At 35.5% G+C, this 24,056-nt stretch overlaps 1 long non-coding RNA gene across 1 annotated transcript; it reads left to right on the plus strand.

Moving 5' to 3' along the window:
• Positions 1–13,503: 13,503 nt before the first annotated feature.
• On the plus strand, positions 13,504–23,764 carry LOC115947329 (uncharacterized). Its single transcript, XR_004081271.2, has 2 exons — positions 13,504–13,632; positions 22,094–23,764. It is a non-coding gene; the product is annotated as an uncharacterized lncRNA (long non-coding RNA).
• The last annotated feature ends 292 nt before the right edge of the window (positions 23,765–24,056 follow it).

Consider the following 24,056-nt stretch of genomic DNA (forward strand, 5'->3'; position numbering starts at 1 on the left):
CATGATCACAATTAACACAAGTATAGTCACTTGAATTCTTGCATGTGACAAGATCAGAAGTGTAAGAAAGAATTACAGATGTCCCTGAAAAGTCTATTCTCTATTACTGTAACAGTTTAGGCTTAAATAATTGACAAAACTGTCATTTATAATTTCAACTCTGTGAATATGTGTGAAGACACAAGTAGCAATGAAACCAAAACAAATACTGATTGTATTAATTAAGTTAAAGAAGTGGACATGATTATATTAGTATATTTTAATCTACATCCATACACTCCCAAAAAGAAACACAAAATACTATATAATAACATCTTTTTTCTTTATGAAAAATAGATTTTTCAAATATGATTATTTTTTTCAACCTTGTTCCTCCTTTTTATGATTGTTGTCATAAGCTTATGAGTGTATTTCATTCTTTGCATAAAAAGCAGTAATATAGTAATGTACCTATTGTGGCTTACATAAATGTGGTGTTTTTTAATGTAACAATTAGAATTCACATAACTGGAACCGTAGAAGAGTCTGCAAGTTTTGGTCTACCTTTCTGCATGCCTAACTTCTTTATATTGACTTGAGCAAGTTTTGAGTCAGTCTCCTGAAACTTTATTACAGGATTTTGCTTTATTCAGCCACTCATATATTCAGTTATTTATTTTAAATCAACATTTCTTGCATCTTGGCATATTCACAATATTTTCTTAGTAACAAGAAAGTTCCCATAACTTTGAATAATTTTCAGAAATGTTCGGGTCTTTGCAGTTAGATCACAGAAATAAATACATTAAAACCAAATAGGTGACTAAGGTAGAGAGATGATTTCAATGTAACCTTTGAAAAATACTTTTAATTGTTGGTTTTTGGTATTTGTACTTTTTTTCTTATAGGAAAATGATCAGAATGTTGATCTTCTGGTCCAAATGTGACTACTCATAGATATAGGTCACTTTACAGTTGAGTAGGCAAAATTTAATAGTCAAAAATTAACTTCAGAAGATAATTATATGCCATTTCCTTTCAAATAACATAGTCAGAATTTGTCCAGCTCACAAAAGGATAGGCCATATCAGAAGCTGATAAGTTGGGGCTGTTCAGGCTGGAGAAGAGAAGGCTGCGTGGAGAACTCATAGTGCCTTCCAGTATCTGAAGGGGGCCTACAGGGATGCTGGGGAGGGACTATTCATTAGGGACTGTAGTGATAGGACAAGGGGTAATGGGTTAAAACTTACATAGGGGAAGTTTAGACTGGATACAAGAAAGAAGCTCTTTACTGTAAGGGTGGTGAGGCACTGGAATGGGTTGCCCAGGGAGGTTGTGAATGCTCCATCCCTGGCGGTGTTCAAAGCCAGGTTGGACAGAGCCTTGGGTGACATGGTTTAGAGTGAGGTGTCGCTGCCCATGACAGGGGGGTTGGAACTTGATGATCTTAAGGTCCTTTCCAACCCTAACTATTCTATGATTCTCAGCTTTCAGTCTTGTCTATGTGGAATCATAGAATAGAATCATAGAATAGTTAGGATTGGAAAGGACTTTAAGATCATCTAGTTCCAACCCCTCTGCCATGGGCAGGGACACCTCACACTAAACCATATCACCCAAGGCTTCATCCAACCTGGTCTTGAACACCGCCAGGGATGGAGCATTCACTACCTCCCTGGGCAACCCATTCCAGTACCTCACCACCCTAACAGGAAAGAATTTCTTCCTTAGATTCAGTCTAAACCTCTGCTGTTTAAGTTTCAGCCCGTTACCCCTTGTCCTATCACTACAGTCCCTAATGAATAGTCCATCCCCAGCATCCCTGTAGGCCCCCTTCAGATACTGGAAGGCTGCTATGAGGTCTCCACGTAGACTTTTCCAGGCAGAACAGCCCCAACTTTCTCAGCCTGTCTTCATATGGGAGGTGCTCCAGTCCCCTGATCATCCTCATGGCCCTCCTCTGGACTTGTTCTAACAGTACCATGTCCTTGTTATGTTGAGGACACCAGAACTGCACACAATACGCCAAGTGAGGTCTCGCAAGAGCAGAGTAGAGGAGCAGGATCACCTCCTTTGACCTGCTGGTCACGCTCCTCTTGATGCAGCCGAGAATACTGTTGGCTTTCTGGTCTGTGAGTGCACACTGCTGGCTCATGTTCATTTTATCATTGACTAACACCCCCAAGTCCTTCTCCACAGGACTGCTATGAATTTCCTTCTTGCCCAACCTGTAGCTGTGCCTGGGATTGCTCTGACCCAGGTGTAGGACCTTGCACTTGTCATGGTTAAACTTCATGAGGTTGGCATCAGCCCACCTCACAAGTGTGTCAAGGTCCCTCTGAATGGCATTCCTTCCCTCTAGCGTATAAACAGAACCACATAGCTTGGTGTCTTCGGCAAACTTGCTGAGGGCACACTCAATTCCATTGTCCCTGTCAGTGACAAAGATATTAAACAAGACCAGTCCCAACACCAATCCCTGAGGGACACCACTTGTTACTGATCTCCAGCCAGACATTGAACTGTTGACCACAACTCTTTGAGTGGAAGCTTAAACCATAAGCTTTCATTTGTCTTATAGGAAGGACAGAAAAAATAGGATAACATTTACAGAATGACATAGTTTTTTGAATTCCTACATTATGTGGGTGACTTGTTTTAACTTTAAGCAGGTCACCAGCTTCAGAGTAATTTATATCTGTTTGACCATTATTAATGCTTATAGAGTTCTTATTGTTCACTACCAGCTAGGAAATGGTAGCTCTGATACTTGAATACACTGAGATCACTGTATCATTCTTGTGCATCCTAACAGTAAACATGACTAGGTAGTAAATGATGTATTTGTTTTTTGTAAGATAACAGGTGTTGCTAATGTGAATGAGAAAAAGGATTTTGGTTACTTTATTGTTTGTTGCACTGCAGAACACTTAAATGATTACATCAGATCTGTTGCATTTGTTTTCCCCAAAGGGTTTCCTGCAACACAAGTATAATTTTGTCCTTGCCAAGAGAAGTCAAACAGAATATTAAAAAGGTAGCAGAGCATATACCTGAACAACTGAAAATGAGAGAGACAAAAATGAAAGCTCACCTTGCAAGTGATATAGATTTAGCAGTCTTTCTAGGCTTAAAGGCTGCTATAAGGTAAGTAAAAGTCAACACATACACACACAGAGGAAAGAAATCAACTCAACAACCCATCATGGTTTGTGCACTCAGAGATATATAACTGTTAGGAAGGTAATAATATTTTTAGCATTCCTTTGCAAAGTCATTTGACATAAAGATATCTTTCAGGTCTTTCTGTATCCCTCTGCAAAAACTGAAGGAGGGTGAGTTCTGCTCCAGCATAAAAGATTACCATGTATAGGTAAACAGAGGTAATTAAAGAAATTCAACACATTTAATTTTTTTCCCTGATATAGTTGTCCCAAACTAATCCATACTTCTATCACTTTCTTCTGAAATTCTGGAAGGGTTTGAGGACAACTGTGAGATGAATTTGAGCTGTTCTGTATGTTTTAAATCCATGTCCCTAGTGCAATAATTACACAGTTTGCAAATAACTTTATATTGGTATGTGAAATGAAATATTGTTAAAGTCAGATAGCTTGGCTTTGTGAACAAAGATTTGGGAAGGGCTTCACCCACTCTCACCCACTCTTACGTAAGGCCTTCCATCTAATAGAAGGACACTGCAACGAAACCTATTACCTCAGGACTTTGCTGTCACCATCCTAGGCCCTGGCAGATAAACCTCAGGGGTAAAGGGTGGGGTCAGTTCCTGCCACACTCTGCCTCACCTAAAAAATCCACTCTGCAGGCCTGAAGGGTTTACTCATGCTTGCAAAGCCCTGTAACAACAGGCAAGGGAATAAATGGCAGATGATAAGGTGCACTGGAAGCTGCAGACCCAACCCTGCATGTGGATGGGCCAGGATATTTTTTGCTTGAGATTGACCCAGGATATGACAGTCTTGTTCGGAAACATTCTGAATGACAAAGCAGACTTTTTTCCAACCAGGTTTGCCTATTCCAAATTGCCCTTTCTTCCTCATGGCACTTGTAGTAAGCGTGGATAAAGCCCTTCCCAAATCTTCTTTCGCGAAGCCAAGCCATCAAAGTCAGATAAATAACTTTCTGTAGATGGATCACATGTAACATTTTCCTGAGATATTTATCTTTCCAGGCAAATTGTGTTGCAACCCAAAAAAAGGCTTTTCTTCCCAAAAGATGGAAATCCCCTTCTCTACATGCCTGATCCAGCACTTGCCCTGTCCATTCATCTGCCTTGTTCCCTAATAAACTTTTACGTTTTTTATTTCTGAGGGTAATAAATATGAGTAGAAACAGGACTCCTGATTCGGAGAAAACTCCAGGAACAAACTTGCCAACAAAGTTTTCAAGCTGACAAACAGGTATTCTTTATTACGGCGCCAGGAGACACGGGGGGATAACTCCTCCTAACGTGTCTCCCTATTGCTACACAAGCCATCCTCATATAGCCCCTGGGCATACATACATATTCATGAGGCTACGTATGGATTACATCACTTTCCAGAAAGCTCCCCACATGAGTACAGAATTGTGGTGGTGGTCTCTGAGGGTTGTTGACTTCTTCCAACAATCTTCACTTCTGGCAGCCTTTGAAGCACGCGTAGTAGATGCTTGTACCAGTTTAATTGGTTCGTTAGTACCAGAGACATAATAACCCTCCTATCCTCCTACTTATCAGTTAGTTTACCTGTAGCCTATCCTGGACACCTGCTATTCCCAGACACTACTTATCGCTGAGTCCTGTTTTTCTAGACTGTTTTTCTTAAGACCACATTAACTATAACGATTTATCTTGTGCCAGTATGTTCTCTATCTGTACTCTATTTTTTTCTATGTATTATGCACATCAGTAATTTTCCACTGCTACTGTTACAAAGCCATTGAACTTAACATTGCTTAAAACTAATTCTAAAGGTTTATATATTCCATTTTGTGATTTTGTGTTCCCCTTGTTTCACTCCAGATCTACAGAATTACTTGTATACTTACTGGAAGATAACTGCCAAAACAGGAGCTTCTGGCAGTGCTGCAATTATAATATTTTAAGGATATCAGTGGAAACTTTACAGATATGTGTTTAGTTTCATAAAATCTTGAGTACACAAACAGTTTGTAGGAACTCTTTGCATTTGAATAAATTTCTCCAAGAGTTAAAAATTATATACACACATATAAAATCTGCTCAGTACAACAAAAAATACTGGCATTTATATTAGACTGAAGTATTTCAAGCACATACAATTGTCTCAGGAGAGCTCATTTGTTATGAAGATCAAAAAGGTCATGAAGTTCATTGTGGCTTTTAGAGGCATGTAGGTTGCAAGCATAGTATCTATAGTGACAGAACACCTATAGTCTAAGGACATGGACAGAAAAATAAAGCTACGAGGTGGGCAAAGATAATAATATTTCGAAAAAACTTTGCCCAAAGTCACTTCATATTTTATAAATTGTGTTATAAAGTCTAGAATCCTCCATTTCACCAACGCACAATTCAATAACAGCTTGGAATTGGAAGCTGGAAATTGTAACTGACACAGAACCCAACCATCATTCCATCGCATACTATAAATGTGCAATTTACAGTAAATGTACAATTTATTGTATATAACTGGAAAGGTGAATGCAATTAAATACATAGACTATGCACATTAGACTAATACACATAACTTTAATTTGTGCATGTATTTAGGATAGTTTATCTGTTGTTGATATGTGCACAGATTTCAAAAGTGACAAATGCTTTCAAACTAACTATAATTTTCTGTTCAATTGAATGCATGCAAACACAGTTTCCCAGCTAATTTCACTACTGGGAATTTTATATATGCTTTTAAAAACTCTTAAAAACAATATATTACCTTTGGGAAATGTTAAAGGCTTAATAACACAGTATTCAGCAACACCTGTATTGTTATTTTAGGTCTCCTAATCCCCAACTTGTTGTTATAGTCTCACATTTCTTTGTATAGCATGCATTCGTTAGCCATTAAAACAGACAAATATTGAAAAGGTAAGTTTAAGCCTAGCATATTATTGACTTTACTCACATGATTTGAGCTTGATATTGCTCTGTCATAGTAGAAATTTTGTGCAATAATAGAAAGAGAAAATACCAGAACATAGGATTCATTTTTTAAATCCAAGGAGAATTGTGACTGAGTTGCTCAGATGTTACTTCTGTAAACAGATACAGTCCTACTCATTGATAACAATGACAATTTATGAATGTAAACTGAACATGTCTTAACCTTGAATGAATCTCCTTTTAGACTCAGAGAAAACCAATTTTATCATCTTAATGTGAGTCTGACTCAGTCTAATCATAATTTCTATTCAAACTGTTAATCTGATTAAAATTATTTTATTTTAACTTTCAAGCAACAAATCTGTAAATCTTCTCATGAGAATGAGGAATATCAAGTCTCACAGTTGAAGCATTTCATGATTAGACTGAAATAAAAATGCATCATCTAGATTAATAAGCAGAAGAGGCTATTTTCCTTGTTTTCATCATGAGCAGATTATATAAACCAACTTCCTTTTGTGCCTTTCTAATTTTTCCTTTAAAGCACAGGATTCCAATGATTAGTTATTTTTCTTTTGGGTCATACGTACACGTACTGCATCATCCTCATTTGTCTTGATGTCAGCTGACATCCTGAAAAATTAACTCATTCTCCTTTCTTCCTTTCTACTAGTAATGCTTATTATCTCAGCTAATCTTTTACTTGGTATTTGTCAGTGGACATGTAGTAGTAGGCTGATCTTGGACCCTCAGAAACTTCCTGTAGGCAGTTGCCTTGAGCTGAACCACCTCATAAATTATAACAGAAACTATGCAGTTTTCAGTGCATGATCAGGCTTTTAAATCACATTGTAATTCTGGCAATGAGCCCTTCTTGGACCAGACTTTCCTATTATATAAATATTTTTTAACTTTGTGGAAGCTTGAAATTAATTTATACAATTATTATGCTAGTTTTTTAATATAACCATCGTATGACATATGGCAGAATGTTAGAGCATTGGGTGATCATGAGCATAATGCTTTTCACAGAAAATGAAATCTGATTAACTGCACCATCTAACAGTAAAAACAAAAGGCAAATAAACAAAAACTCTTACCTAAATTCATTCTTATTTTGAAATCCAGTTCTGCAACACTTTGTACATGGTAATACTTGCACTCCCCCTTTTCACACTGGCAGACAAAGACTGAATGACAGCTTTGAAACCACAAAGAAATCTGAATAACCTATGGTGTGTGTATATTTTTTTATGTGTATAAAAAAAAAAAATAAGGTATTAGTTCAGTAAGAGTGACATGGGCCTGTCTGTTTAGTATAATGGAATTATACTCAACACTATTTAAATAATATGGCATTTCTGTGACATTCAAATCCAGTAAATTCATAGATGCAAGATGCATGGTAGACCAATCTGCCTTGTGGAAAGGTCAGCCTAATACAAAAGACCAAAGCAAGCTATGAACCAAGGAACTGCTGAAGTAATATATAGGCAGTGTCTGACAAAATCTACCTAGACATTCAAGGCTAGGTAAAACTCTCCACTGAAGTGATAGTAACTTAAGCTGGACATTAATTAGAAAAATTAAGAAAGATGTAGATTTTATATACAGCAGTGTCTTCATTTAGACTTGCTATTTGGTGTAAATTCTCTGGAATGTGTGCAGTCAGACTGTAAAATTTACCAAACCACAACAGACAATAATGTTATTTGGCAACAGAGGGAAAAACATTAGTATTTTCAGATGAGCTATTGGTGAGGATCTGAACAATATCTTACACCTTCCTATGTTTGGGCTTGGTTGTTTTTACTATGTGAGCATATCTTAGCAACAGTTTATACTCAGCAGAATTTATAATTATTAAAACCTGAGAAAGGCAATGAGGCATGCATTTTAATTGTGGAGAAATGTAACCCTTGAGAAAAATCATACATGAGAAAATGTAAGACTGATAGATTAATTTTAAAATGCATATTTGCATGTTTTGGTCATGCCCAGGAGACAATGAACTTGGAAAACAGAGAAACAAAAATTTTCATGAGGGCAAATTCAAACCAATTGAATAATAGTAAGTATCATTAAGTATGTCTGAATCACAGAATCATAGGATAGTTAAGGTTGGAAAGGAACTTAAGATCATAAGGTTCCAACCCCCAGGCAATGTACAGGATAAGGAAGTCTGAAAGTGGATTGTAGCTTACATGAATTAGAGAATGTGATGGAGGCAGGCTAGAGAAATGATTTCTTATTCTGCCTGTTTGACATTTTTTTTCATTAATATGTTCATTCATTCATCCATTTCCTCTGCCTTTCATCTGATTTTCAATATCAGTGAAGTCTAATAGTTTTCTTTATTTCACAGAGTGCTGTGATTATTAATAAGTTATCACCTTTAGAGCTCTATGACATTTACAGATTAGAAGTATTGTACACTATGCTGACTGCTGATTGTGGCATTTACAGAAATATCATAAGAGATTTTTGGAACTTCTGCTTAATATTTATATTGTGCATATATTCAGAACACAGATAAGCTGTGCAAGAAACCTAATCATAATTTCTTAGCTTTACAGAACAAAGACAAGGAGTAGAGTGCAAAAGAAACTAACTAATATAATGCACATGTCTTTCTCCAACAGGAAATTCAAGTAAAATTTGGATTCTTGGGTTGATGTACAGAAGATCGTGGAGGTAATGTTGCTCACTTACTGTATTGCTGCCTCTGAGAAGAGGGCATCTACTTTAAGGATATCTGCTTTTAGTGTAGACTGCAGAATTTAATTTACAGGGGACTTCATTTGAGCAAATGCCCATCCACATGAACACACTATCCAATCAAATTTTAAAAATTAAAACCATTGCCTATGTACCTAGCCTTTTAGGTAGGATAATTTGACTTAAATATTGAACAAAATTAAAAGTTTATTTGCAGACATCAGGAGAAATAGAAAGCCTGATGATGGTGAACAGTCAAAGGGAAATACTACTTTTGCATTTCCCGCTGTACTAGAGTTTTTAAAATATGGGGGCTGGGGGGGAAAGTCAATTCTAAAAGATAGAAGCAGACTGCTTCCACTAAAATCAGATAACTGAGGTAAATAAACCACATGACATACAATATTTGCTAAAGGCTGGATGTGATGTTCTTAAAGGTCTTTTCAATCATAGCCAATTCTATGGTTCTATAATTTTATTATTTTTGAAGAATAACTATAAATATTGAATGTCCTTTCCTTTAATAACACAATTACCAGGTCAACAGGTTGTTTACCTCCTCATATAGTAGCATCTAGCCAATAGTTTAGGAATATCAAAGGTTTCTCAGTAACCAGGCCTAACTGGGAATTCAGCTAATCTTTCAGTGTGTGACCCAGGTAGCCACTGGTCTCCTACATCAACACTTCACACTGCTCAGTGAGCCTGTTGACTGCAGCTGCCATTCCTCATTTTGCAAGCTGCTCTTATCAAATACTGCTACTTAGCCAAAAGTTCCTACTAACCTAAGCCTTCACCAGTATGTTAGCTGCAGCACACATCCAGCACAGAGGAGACCTAGAACAGTCTCTCAGCTCATGTCAAACTTCAAAACATCTTTCATCCCACAACTTATGAGCAACACAGTCTTTGTCTTCATCCTTCCTCTTTCTTTGAAACTGTAACTTTTGCCTTTTCCAGAATTGGAACCTATTATATAAAGTTTATTAACACCTTCATGTTTAAGAACTGTTTATTATTTCAGATTTTTATACTGCATTGCAATTAGGACTTTTTCTTTTTTCCTTTTTGCATTTAACATATTTTTCAAACACACAAAATGAAAACATAAAATAAATGTGATCATTAGTTAATTTAATACAAATACCCTTCTCTCTCTCAGATGCTTGCAGAAAGCTCCTCCTCCAACTTCCTCTAGAACCACCTTTGCATTTTTGTAGTGCAGGGGATTGGGTAGACACATAAAGCCATGTTGCTTTTTCTCAATGCAAATCTCACAACAGAAAGAAAATAACAATGGATATGGATCCAATCCAGCTACTTCCATGAAAAATAAAAAGAGGGAGAATATGGTTCTTCTTTTGCCAACTGACAGGAGTTTTCAACATCTCTAGAACACCTAAGATGAGGTTAAGCTGTGGTGTTTTTTATCTGTGTTACAATTAACCTTTTTGTTGTAAAAGCAGAGCTTTGAAAGGCTTTTCTAATTCCTCTGTCAATAAAATCCGTAAAACTGGTAAATAAGATTACCACCACAGCTATGTTATTTGCATAATTTTGTTATCAGAGAACTCTAGAATAAAAAACACCTAAGAGAAAAGGAATAAAGATGTCCATTCCTCAGTACCATAATTCAGTCAGAGATGGAACAGAAAGGCTGGTAGATTCCAAGCTCTGACTCTTTCACTCAAAGAAGGAATACTCTGAGCAGGTTAACAAGTAGCCTTTTTGGTGCTTTTGCAGCTAAAAGCAGATTTACCTCCTGGTTTGCTGAACGCAGTATAACAGTCTTCTATCTACACTTCAGGAGTAACTCCAGAAGCCCTAGAGGAAAAAGACAAAGTTTTCTAGCAGTTTTCAAAAGCAACAACAAGAAATAACAAGAAATGACAGGGATATTGTTAAAAGGGGTGAAGAGGGAAAATGGGGAAGAGGTCAGTAACTGAACAGCAGAAGTTTAGAGGCTGCCTGCTCATTTGGGGGATTTGTACTGAGAAAGAGATCAGGCTTGTTTAGCTGATTGACTGATTTCATCTGGGAGATGTGATTTTTTGTGTGCTGGGTAGAAGGAAAGGGAAAATCAGGAATAATTATTTTTGGCAAAGTTATGTAATTCCCAGTCCCAGCCATCTTCATTTGGTCACCAGCTGTTACTGCTGAAAAGTATTTTGTGTTATACTCTTAATTCTCCATTTGTGTTCCTCTACCTGATTTCTATTGCTTTCTCTGTTGCTTTTACTCTAAATTTCCTGTCGTTTTGAAATCCTGCTTTGTAAATTATTGCTGCAGCTCCAGAATATTTACAACCCTTATTTTACTGTTATTTTTACTCATAGCCATAACTCCTTCTGAATACATTTTTGGTCTGCAAATGCATAGGTGTTCTTCAGTTCGTATAATTAATCTGCTGCATATTACCTCAAGTTCACTCTACTTGTGCAAGCTAGTCTAAGGGACCTGTATAGAGAAAATCAGTGATGAATAAAGGCTGAAAAGTTTTTGATGTCCTTAATAATGTGGTCGTACATTATATACTTGAAAGCAAGCAGAACCATAAAATATTCCAAATATCCATCAAAATAAATTTGCACCCTACAAACCTTTTATGTCCCAAAGGATCTGATACCTCAGTGACTAAGCTAGTGATGCAGTAAGAGAAACCAAGTCTCAGAGTCCATGAGGCCAGTACTAAACTATTCTCTTTACTCCAGTTTAAGTACATATTCAAGTTTGACCCTCAGTTATCCATATTGCACATGTATTAGTTTGCTGTCTGACTGATCTTGGCACACATGGATTGTTTCTCCAAATGGGAAAATTGGTTTGGAGGTGAGCGGTACACAGCAACAGAGTCAGGCTTGCCAAAAGTTCAGTCAGCTGTGTTTCTCCAAGGTTTTCTCTGTAAAAGTTTCAGGTTCAGTATTCTAGCAAATTAATTAATGGGAGGACGATTTGCATCCCTGTATCAAAATGACTGACACCAGATTGATTCCTAATGGCTGGAGGGTAAACTATAGTATGAGAAAAGCATGTAATTTAGCAGTGTAAACACAGCAGTGCAGAGCATTTTCTAGAGCACCTTTCAGACTATTACAGAACAGTTAATTTGATTCAAGTTTAAAATACAGGTATAACTGAGTGTATTTTGACATTGCTAGTACAGTATTCCAGTCTTTGTTGACCTGTTAGGGAAGGGTCTCTGGCACTTGTCTGTTCCTGTTTTGGCCTAAGCTGCTTTCAGGTTGTACAATCCTCTAGAGATCAAGCAGCTACTGCCATTCTATAGTAGCTGAAGCCCTGAAAATGTCATGTGGAGTAAAGGTTCGACACCCCTTTGCTGCTCTCCAGCAATGCCTCTAGCAAGCAATATCCTTTTTTCCAACTGAGGCTGGCAAATTGTACAATTTTTAAACATTAACTGGGAGCCAACAAGAAGGACACAACCTAATACAAAACACTGCAAAAAAAAACCTAGGTGGATTTATGACTAAGGAGGAAAAAAATCCTACTATGAAAATTGCACCAGTCTTAGTGAGAACCGTGGGATACTGCCAGCTCATCATAATCCGTTGTTCCCTCCCCTGGTTCTTCCTGAGGAAATACCAACTCCAAGAAAAAGCAAGGCAAGGAAAGCATTATTTTCCAAAAGATGGTTAGCAACATACTTCTGTAGCTGATGGTTTTTAAAGTGAGTGAATATATCAATTACTGCTTCTTTAATTCTAGGTTTTATTATTCCTCAGCACTAAACTGGCAGAGCACAAAAGATGTGTACCTTTCATTTCCTGTGAGGGATGCCTGAGGAATATCTTCCTGTCACCCAAGAATGTAAGCTGCAGAAGAATCTAGCAGTGGTATGCCATCTTCATTCAGTTCTGTCTTAAGGAGGAGGTGTAATAAGATAACACCTCGTTTAGTACTGCCTCCTATTCCACTAATTCCTTCATGAGGAAAATGGAAGAACATAAGGAATCAGAATGAAACTTCTGGCTTTGAGCCAAGTAGGCTCAAAGAGGACAAGTAGGAGCTACTTAATCACTTGAAAACATTACGTTATTCTGTGGATGGAGTAAATAAAAAGACCTCTATGGAGGGTTTAATGTAAATACTTTTAGTTGTGGAGGGTTTCATGTTAATGTCTTAAGTAGATGGGACCTGCCTCCCTATACCCTTCTTCAAAAACACACCTATTTCTGTGGCCCATACAGAGTATCTTGTCACTTGTATTGGCAAGTCTGTCTCTTGATACCTGTAATGTAGGTGCATGCTAAGTGCTTATGTTGTCATTATACATTACCTCCTTGTGTTCCTTCAGATCCTGGACAAATTACTTGACCTTTGTACTTTAAATACTTGCATAGTCAGAGACATACCCTAAAATTTAAGAGGCAGTTAATTACAGGATAATTGGGGATTTCTGAGATATAAATAGAGGTAGACATTGCAAAAAAATGTATATTAGCTATTTTTGAACCACAATGCCTTACGAATCAAAGCCAACCAGAATAGTCAGTCAGATTACACATTGCTAGTATGATGTTAAGTAGAAGCTTAAGATAGAAATTGCTTACCCCTTCTTACTGTCACCATTAATGAGACATGTATTTTAAATGTTATGTCATGGGTTTTGTCCTTGGGGCTATCTCACCATAAACTCTTTTCTGGCACAGAGGAAACTAGCTAGACATATGAAAAGATAAATGTTTGTCTGCTCACAGGTTGTTAGTAAGGCTGCTATGCTACTAAAAATATTTTCAAGCAACTTCTGTGAACAAATTCCCAACCTTTTTCACATACATCACAGGAACTGGCATTTCACTTTGTCTCTGTGACAAGACCAATGCAGAGTAAGTATACTTTTCCCTGTCTATAATATCTGAATCTGAGTGCTGACACACGTAAGGATAACAGTTTGTTTGTTTTTTTTGGATACTTTTCTGCTGTCAGACATTGAAGGACCAAAACGATTATCTGCTTTTACAATCAAAGTCTCTGGATGTGTTGTACAAATCAACTTCTAAAGTACAGTGTGCAGTTATAGATTTGAATGTGACACCAGGAAAAAGTATGTTAGAGGCTCATTGCAATATTATGTTTATGTTATTCTGTTAAAAGCCTTTTTCTTAAACAGTATGTTAAATTTTCAAACACTAAAACATTATAGTCAAATGACATTATCAGCTTTTCAACAGTGACACCAAAAACAGATTATGATTTTGAAACCTGACCCTAACCCACATGCTTGGTAGAATTGGAAAAATGTCTCTATGTGGAACACCTGTGACTGGCCTTCTGTTTGCTTTGATTTTTTAAGGGCATTTCAGAGCCTACTGGCATTTGTTTATATGTTTTATATAAGAAAGTACAGACTCTATGAAATTTTTCCAAGCACTATATTATGAGTAAGCACTTAAATACAGTGAGTGTAGACAGGCCTGAGTTGTATTTATCAGCTGAGACATATAATTTCTTAGCACTTATACTTTATACCAGTTGTACTTGCCAGTTTCTTTTATGGGTATGATCATTCAATGCAAGACTGTGTCCCTGAAGCTAAATTGGAAGCTGAATACTACTGTGCTTATTGGGGCATGTACCCATGGACAAGATTTCAAAGTGTGTTGACATAAAAATGATCTGTTTCAACAAGTGTATTGGTCTAGCATGAAGAACAATAATCTAATCAGAGCATGTAGCTATCAGTTTGGGCACAAGATAAATTATTCAAACATTCCTGTTAATTGACAGACAGTTTAATAATTTTAATTTGAAGTCTCCCTTGGTGGTGGATGAAATTAAAAGTTATATTGAGTTGAATGATAAACCAGACTTCACCATACATGAGCACTCACAATGGGAATTTTCTAAAGGGATTATTACAGGAATGTTAATTAGCATTTCATCTGGGAAATGGTAACATATGAGCTAATGCAAATTTATATAAAATATTGAAAAAGAAAATAGAGAAAATGAAAAAAAAAAATCTCCCCAAAACCAAAAGAACAACAAAAACCTTCACAAAAAAAGAGTTTAGTAAGTAAATAACATGGATAAAAAGTCATTTATATTGCTGTCTTATTAATTGAAAAGGAGGCATTTTCTTACATACTCAAAGGAAATACAATTTTGATTTTGAAAGTTTAGAGAAATAGCTACTGATGTATGTATTTCCAGAAAGAAATCATGGAATTGAACTATTATGAAGAATCCACAACCAATACTCAGTTATAATTGGAAAAAATGAGCTTTATTTTTCAGTATGTCTTAATATGCAATTACCAGATCTTCAAAAAACTAGATGCATTAGTTTAGATCATGTTTAGAATTTAAGACATTAGATTTTAAGTGTTGAAACCATGAATGTAAAAAATAAATGATTACATAAGAAAGGAAGCCCTGAATTTCTTGTCATATTTTTAGAATAAAAATGTATTTTTAGACTCAAAAATCTCGTTCACTGAATAGGACCTTATCTACTTCTAGCAGATTACTAAAATTACTACTCAAAACCAGTACAGCAGAAATGTCTTAATAAGATTACTCAAAAGGATATTGAAATTCAGATCATTGTCATAGGATCACCTAATAAATAACCAACCCAGGCTAGAATGTTAACAAATTCATGACAGATGAAACACTGTTTTAAAATCTTTAATAATGGGCTGTCACAGCTCTTTTTTTCTCCCCTTTTCCAATCAAGTTACCGTATTCAGACTCTAAATATGTTTTGCAAAGTTCAAGGACCAGACAAAGACATCTTGTCCTGAACACAGGTAATACTACCTACTCACCACTGCAGACTCTCCTGAACTTTGTCTATAGGCTCAGGAGTGGTAGATATGCTCCAGTGTTATAAAACATATACCGATTGACTGAAAGTTGCAAACTGTACCAAATAAATACATATAGTGAGGTCTTCAAACAGGAACAGCTGTTCCAGGTGCTCTGGGAAAACAGTCAAAAGACAAAGGTATATCCAGGCGAGTGAGTGCTGAAAATAGTTTGTCAGTATGATTTTTTTTAAGAAGCAGAGGTGCCCTTTCTTTCTGGTCTCTTCCTGAAGAACAGAATAAACATCCTGATTTACATTTATACCAAAATAAACTCCTGGTAAAAAAAAAAAAACAAAAAAAACAAAAAAAAACCCAAAAAAACAAAAACCAAAAAAAAAACCCCCAAAAACAAACAAACAAATAAATGCAAACACGCCCCCCCCCCCCCCCCCCCCCCAAAAAAAGGCCAAAAATAAATCAGACTGCAAAAATAACAAGGGTCTTCTTACGTTGCAAACTAGATTTAATCTTTATCAGAATTTTGGTAAATAAAATATTTTGTAGGCTTTTAGAAACAATTTAAAATTCTATTAATGTTGTTGTACTATTTCCATTTTTTAAATAGCATTTCTGAGCAGGAAATTCATCCCAAGCAGGGATAAATAAGAAAGACATATTTGAGCTAGTCTGCCCCAAACTCAGAAGAAACAATTAACTTCCACACCTCATTACTGCTCCAGCATTCTTGAATTTAGAATTTCTTTTTTTATTTTTTTTTTAATTTTTTTTTCTGTTTATATCATCTATCTTAGGTGTTCAGAAAATATCTGAAGTAGTGATGAAACTTCTCGTGGCCTCCAAGGGATATTAAAAGTGAGCTAACTAATGGGAAGGAAGGCTTATCAACACAAAATCCATTCTGGGTTACTTTAGGGGCTACCTGGAACATAAAAAAATACAGGTCTTCCAGGAATTTACATGTATAGTAGCTCTTTATGTAATTGGTACTGTTTTCCCTGCATGTTTGTATGTCATGTACGTAGGGAAATAAGCCATGTTCCCTATGTACACGAATACAGATACAACTTCTGTGAAAAACGCCAAACTATTGCCACCCAGCAGCAGTGTGGAATGTAAGTAAGAGAAAGAACACCAACGGAATGAGAAACAGTAAATTTCTGCTCTCATTTCCTGTACAGATGAAGAGATATTCTTACATTTGGAGAGCTCTGACATTCTAATCTCAGGAGATGGGAGAAGCCAAATGCTTAACCCTCAATCATCCTCTTCGTTGCCAATAAATTGAGATTACATCAAGAGAGAACATCCACAGGAGTGTTCTCCCTGTGTTTATAAATCTATCATCACCATCAGAGTCAGTGGGGATTTGTATAGCAGGTTTTGTGTTAAGATATTAGAATTGATATAAAATCTTCCTGCAGGTGATGTTTTGAATTAACACTTTTTTGTTTGTAGAGAAGAACTGATAGAGCATCTAGTTTAGAAAATATTATTTTATGTACCAGAATTCTGATTGTGTTGAACTGAAAACAAAACAAAACAAAAAACACACCCCAAAAACCCTAGCAGAAAAATCCCTCTCTAGAAAATATGCAAAACAATTAAAATTAGAGTAGTTTAAATTTATTTACTTATTTTCATATTTGCAGTTATCTTCTATACATCGAACAGCCTTCCTCATTAACAGTGTTTGCTAGGGCACCCTCCTACTTCTCTTCATGCCTGTAATATACAGACCATCTCTTCAGGTTCACAAAGCTTTATGTGAGATTTCCATGTTTGCCCTATAAAACTGTAGAATATGGCAGGAGGTGAGGCAGGTTTTTCAGGCCCGTGGTTTATATTCATATATGCCTGGGCAATTACTGTCTGCTTTATAGTTATCTTTAAAGTAATTTGATCTCCAGCCATATTAAGAAAAATAAAAATAAAAGCAGATTATTTACATCCACTGAAGGAGACAGCACAACTGCACATATTTAGAAAATAAATAAGTAAAGGAATGAGAAAAAAAATGGCCATGACTTTCGTATGCTAAGTTTTAAAAGACAATGACTTCTTGCAATCCATTCCTAATTCATCTCATTTGCTGTATTTTCCTTTTAAATTACCTCAGAACAGATTTTGCTTTAAGTGTGATCTCCACTAAGGATATGGATACAAGGGTTTTTGGGGTGAAGCCTATAACTTTCATGCAGTCTTTCCAGTGAAATCTTCCAGTGTTTCCCAAAGAGTTTTGGAGACTTTTTTCCTCAGACTTAATTTTTTTTCCCCTTCTTTTTTGCTTTGTGAACAATTTGGCTGATCCTTCAATAGTATATAGAAATAAATAAACATGTCTTGAGACCTGGTATCCCTTCATCTACTGGATCGGCTAATTAGCAACCATATACCAGCAACCATACTACCAAAGAGCACACCTGAAAGAAGCTAAGCAACAACACTTTTACTGAAAGAGGATGGCTTTATACACACTTTGTCACTCTCCAGCTGATTTTTTCTTTATAAAACAGCACTCAACCATACAGTTTCCCACACCCAACCATCTGTTTAACCCATATACTGGTCAAATACAATCAGTTAAACATGCAAACAGTTCAGATTTGACTGTAAAGGCATTTCATTTTAAATTTGGGCTTTAATACATGGTATACTTAATACACATTAGGCCGCTGAAGGCGAACAACAGACCATTAAAGGTATGAACTCTTACATCCAGTATCACACCTTGAAAGCTGAAAATTCTAGACAAGATTTTGCATCTTGTGCCACTTTTTCTATTATATGATTCATCTTCTGAACTGTTCTACATAAATCTACATAATAATGTCATTTATTTCAATAGCAGGTTGTGCTGCTTAATGTAATATTCTGACTGAGACTAAATTACATAATAAGTACTATAACGGAGTTAAAATTAGCTGGGTGTGATAATTTTCCAGTTTCCAACTGTTTTTTTGTGTTTTTTTTTTTTTTGTTGCTCCCTTAAGTTTACTGCATCAACTAGATAAATGGTAGATTACAGAAGTTTTAAACCACATTCACTATGAAAAGAATACGTTTTAGTTACAGGGAGTACCTCCCTTTGAAATTATGAAGTTATGAAGTTTTCCCTTTGAAGTTATGAAGGGTCTGAAAACAGTAATTTTTAATGAAATCATAGTTTCTTACCTTTAACAAAAAACTAAATGATCAGAGCACTCAGCTAGAATATAGAAGTCCTTCCGCTACTTATATTCACTGCTGAAAAAGAATTAAACTACAGATAGAAAACAGACTAGTTTTCAGTGTATTGTACAAGGACTACATTTGCTAGAGGTTTTCCTGACTATGATGAGACAGCAGAGGAGAACAGGGAAAACCTGTCTGCCTTGGCGCAGCTGCTGCAGCCTGCTGGGACCTTCTGGAAAAGGGAAAACTGGTTCCTTTCACAAGCATAGCTGAACATGGCCATCTGGGAAAAAAGTGTGGAGTACCAGCTGTGGGCAGGAAGGAAATAAGAACACCACCAAGTAGATACATAGTAATAGAAATAAACAATACAAGCTCCTGAGAGAAAGAGCATTTGCCTGAAACAGAGCTGACTCAAAGATGAGCTGCTGAAATGCCAGCAATGCAATCCATTGGGAGTCTGGTTTGGCCCAGAAAGACATTTTAAATCTCCTGATCTGTAAAGCAAGACTGAGAGAAAAGGTTTATTGCTACTTCATGTTTCTACCACTGATATACTGGAAGCTGTTGCTAAGTGTTTTCTGATGATGACTTTGCACCATTTCCAATAACTTTTTCTAATGTTTATAGCATATATCTTTCTCCCCCATCAGAATTCATGTTTACCTAAAATCTGAAACTTGCATCTATGATCTACTATAGCTATATATCTTTTTAAAGTCTTCTGACAAATATTTTAATCTCAAATTACTTAACCAGCTATTTAGATATGGTGTAACTCTGTCTGATCACTGAATCTGCAACATTAGATGTATCAGTCATAACGATCTCTAAAGACATTTGTGTTCTGCATCTAACTCTAAAGGAATTGTACCTGACTTTTGTTTCCCAAAAATCAGGTGGGTTTTTTAAGCTCTGAAAAAAAAGTATTTGTAAAAGCATATAAATCTTAAAAACCTCTGACCCAGTTACAAAAAAAAAACCCAAACTTTCTGCTTTCTGTTCATATAGTCTGGGTTTATATCACTCTTCAAGATCAAATAACTTCCTGTTGAATCACTTTATAGCATATACTGACACTTAGTTTCGACTTAGCACATGAGTTCAAATGTAATTATTTTTTTTTCTTAATTTCTCCTTGAAAATGCTTAAGTCTTATTTGTATACATTGTTTTCTATGTCAGTTTATATATCAGTATAGAGAAAACAGTGGAAAAACTGGGCTTTATTTCATTACTATATTTATACCATTACTTTATTCGCAGTGAGGGTGATCAAATACTTTTGAGAGGTTTTCCGGGGAGACTGTGGGACCTGCAGCACTTATGGCTCTGGACAATCTCATCCAACTAACTCTTTTTGCATGAAGGAGATGGAACAGATGGCCTCCAGAGGTCCCTTCATCCAGAAGTATTCTATAACTCTATAACCCTCTTGCTTTTCCCTGTTGCTGAGTTTGTTAAAATTGTTTTGATCTTTCTTGACAAAAGAACAATTTAGTCATGAAGCATACAATCATGATTCTTCTTTTTATTTACTCTGCCATCTTCTCCTTGCAGTAAGTTAAATATAACTTCAATAAAACTTAATATACATTTCCTGAGGCTGTCAATTTGGTCTATTATGGAGAAGACTGTTCGAATTTACCATTTTCCACTGCTGCTCAGTCACAGATTTCCATTACATTTATCAGATTATCATAAATCTTTATTATCCAACAGCTTTTGTATTGTTTTCTTAAGTGAAATTACACAGCAAATTAAAGTAAGTTCCTTCCTCTGCTGCAATTTTAACTGGACCTAATCAAAACCAGTCATTTTGCATGATAAACTGAACAAATGATGGGCAAAAAAATGCAGTAATTACTGATAAAATGCCTTCACTATTATCAACTAATTCACTTTGATAGTATACCAAATAATATATAATTGACTGTTCTAACTTGTTTTACGAGAGTTTATTATTATTTTGTCTAATGGACATTATTTTGTGCTAGTACTTTTGAGTATACCACTATCTTCTACACACAAATACATTAGATTTGTAATTTATATTAATTCATCTATAAATTTCAAGTAGTTTAATAAGTTTTAATTGTGCACTTCAGTATTCTAAAATGGCTGGGATTTTATGTGCTCTTATATTTTAATTAACTAGATTCAGCAGCAAGAAATTCAAATTGTCCTGTTTTCAGATTTTAATTAGGTTTAGAATTTTATTTCCCAGTAATTTTCATTTGTCAGCATAACAATTTTCACTCTTAGATATGTAAGTAACCATTATGAAATTAAGTTCAGAAGTGTGTTTTATTTTTCACTTATTAAAAGGTTATAATTTGTGATAAATCACAAGCATTTCATCTCCAAAATGAGATGACTTCTGAATCAGCAAAATACGACAAAACAGAAGGATAGTTTTCATGGATTCTGCTAGGTGCAGCTGTGTTGGCCAGTGTATTCAGCTCAAAGAACAGTAGATTCATATAGCCTGAATTCAAAACATTTCAGAGATCTTAACACATCTCTTTGAAATTAGCTTTGACAGATGTAAATAAGAGGAAGAAATCCTATTTTTAATTGAACTTTAAGCAATACATTTTTGGTTTTAAAATTAAGAATTAAAAATTAAGAATTTTGAATTTAAGATTTTTGCTGTAAACATCAGTTCTGGATACAATAGTTTCTGAATATCCTGTTAATTTTATAAATTGAATTAAATTAAGTTTAAAAAGTTTAAACAAAATAATGGCATCATTTTCCTGCTCTTACTTGGTAATGTCTTTTCATCTGGAGTATTATTTTTACAGAAGTTTCTTTCCATCACTGAAAATAACACACTTCAATTCTGCCTACTATAATATACCGTAAAAAAAAAAAAATAAAAAAATTGATGTCTAGAAATTTTGTAATCTAAAGTTAAAAAAATTAAACTTCAAACAGAACATGTTCAGAGATTCAAACTGATAAAATTTGAGGAACTACTGAAATACCACTCAGTGATAGAGAAGATTAGTGGAGATTCATTTCCTGGGGTGCTGTTTTCTAAAGGGTATTTTCAGCTATCCACCAAGTGTGAGTTTATCAATATTTATTCGTAAATCATCTTTGAATTTTCTGAGAACACTTTTATTGTTATGTTGGAAAATATCTGTCAATATGTAAGAGGTAAAGCATATAATGCAGAGTCAGCTGAAGTATTTTATGACAAATATGAAAGACATTAGGTCTGGAAGAAATGCATTTAATAAATACTTGAAGAAGAAATGTAGGTTTTATAAATTTTAGTGAAAATATCTAATTATGGCAAATGTTTGTAAGTATTTTTTGACACATTTTTATTCTAGGGAAAGAGAAGAAAGGAGGGAAATTGTGAAGATGCAAAGCTCCAGAGAAAAAAATATGTAGGCTGAGATAACATTGTTAGTTTTTTTTAACTGCCTTTGGAAAAAAACCATAGAGTCACCAGGAGATGAAATTCCTGGAGTCAACCTCCTTCATTTTCTGAAGATATTTGTAACCATATCTTTCATTTCATGGGTATTTGCTAGCAGGAGAAATTTCCTAGCTCTTTGTTTTTGATGAAGATCCACTCTGCTTTAATAGACATTCACAGAAGCAAAGACTGAGCTCAGCTCTTCCAGCTCCTGAATACACTGCTGTGCTCCAAGTTTCATTATCAAGAATGCATTTTATACCAACAGAAGATTTCCTAAGGAAAAATGAGAATGGCCGTTCTTACAGCACTGCTTCCTCTGGTGGTTCAACATTAATTCTTCTGCAGTGTCTGCAGAACAACTCCCTGTTATTGAAAGAAATGGACATACGTACATTTCTAGTGTGGAATATTTGAGTTCCTGTTAGCATTTAAGTGGAATACACAAACTAGAATTAAAAAATACCATAGTCTGTGAAGGTTATCTATATTGACTATACTAGCTCAGTTGCCTATAAACAGAAATGAGACTAGAAATAGGTTGAAGAGAGATGTCAGTGTGTGTATGGTCTTTAAAAAGTTAATAGTACATGATCTATCAGTTTTATTAGTGCAGTTTTGTTGTCTTTTTCCTTATAGTCATCTTTTGGTTGGTTACAAATAGAATGACCTTTGGTGAGATTGCACTCTAGATGCAGATATTTAGATGCAAGGGTCTAAACTATATGCATCTAAAAGGAGAGGAGGTGATGAAACACTTCTTGTCAATGAAGCTTTTCTGCTGACAGAATGTAGATGTCTGCTACTGCACAAGATCAGCAGCCTCCTAGACCTCCCTGACAGGCCCAGACAGGCCAGCTGGTGCCACTTGAGATGCCTTAAGATACTACACCGGTCTTTCTATTTTTGTTCCAGAAACATGCAGATTTTCTGTAGATCTGGTATCATGTTTGTAAGCCCCATGAGGATGACCTATGGCACCTTAGCTGGCATTATATGTCTCTATTTAGACAACTAAATCCCGTCCAAAACGTTTAGTGAAATTATTTCAACAAGAACTGATATTCAGTTGCAGTATTTTGTTCCTATTTAAGTAATTTTGGTTAAAAAAAAGCCAAACCATTGACCGTAAAAACGAAACAGTATACCAACTTCTATGTGAAAGAATACAGATTTTGTACTAATGCAGTATTATGCATCATCACTTACATCAAGCAATATTGGTGCTCAGAAAATTATTTCATAAATCACATTTGATCTGTGACAATACAGTACTGAACATATCCCCTACCTATATGAGATAGCATTTTCTGATCTAAAAACCTGCAATGAATTCAGTATAATTTTGAATTAAATGTTGATTATCTATAGCCTAGCCTATACTTAAATACCTTTATTAATAATGATTTTATTTTTCAGGCTTTTTTTTTCTCTTGCATTGGATTAAAGACCTTAAACTTTCTGTACGACTGTCAATCTCAGTGTGACCATATACACAAAAAAGGTTACTCTAAGAAAACCTTAAGCTGCAAAAATCATTCTACAGCAATGAATTAAAAGTTTGATTCTGCTTCCTATAAAACTACTTATTTAGTTTTATTTATTTAACATATTTTTCACATTAGTAATATGCACAAGAGTTTTATAGAGTAGACTTTCTCTTGAACTTCAAACTTGTCTCTTCGGCCACAGAATGTTTGAAGGCGTGATAGTAACATCTTTATCATAATTAGGCCAGTTGTGCAACATATCATAGAATCATAGAATAGTTAGGATTGGAAAGGACTTTAAGATCATATAGTTCCAACCCCCCTGCCATGGGCAGGGACACCTCACACTAAACCATAGCACCCAAGGCTTCATCCAACCTGGTC

Source organism: Melopsittacus undulatus, chromosome 2, assembly GCF_012275295.1.
Source record: "Melopsittacus undulatus isolate bMelUnd1 chromosome 2, bMelUnd1.mat.Z, whole genome shotgun sequence".
NCBI classification, from domain to species: domain Eukaryota; kingdom Metazoa; phylum Chordata; class Aves; order Psittaciformes; family Psittaculidae; genus Melopsittacus; species Melopsittacus undulatus.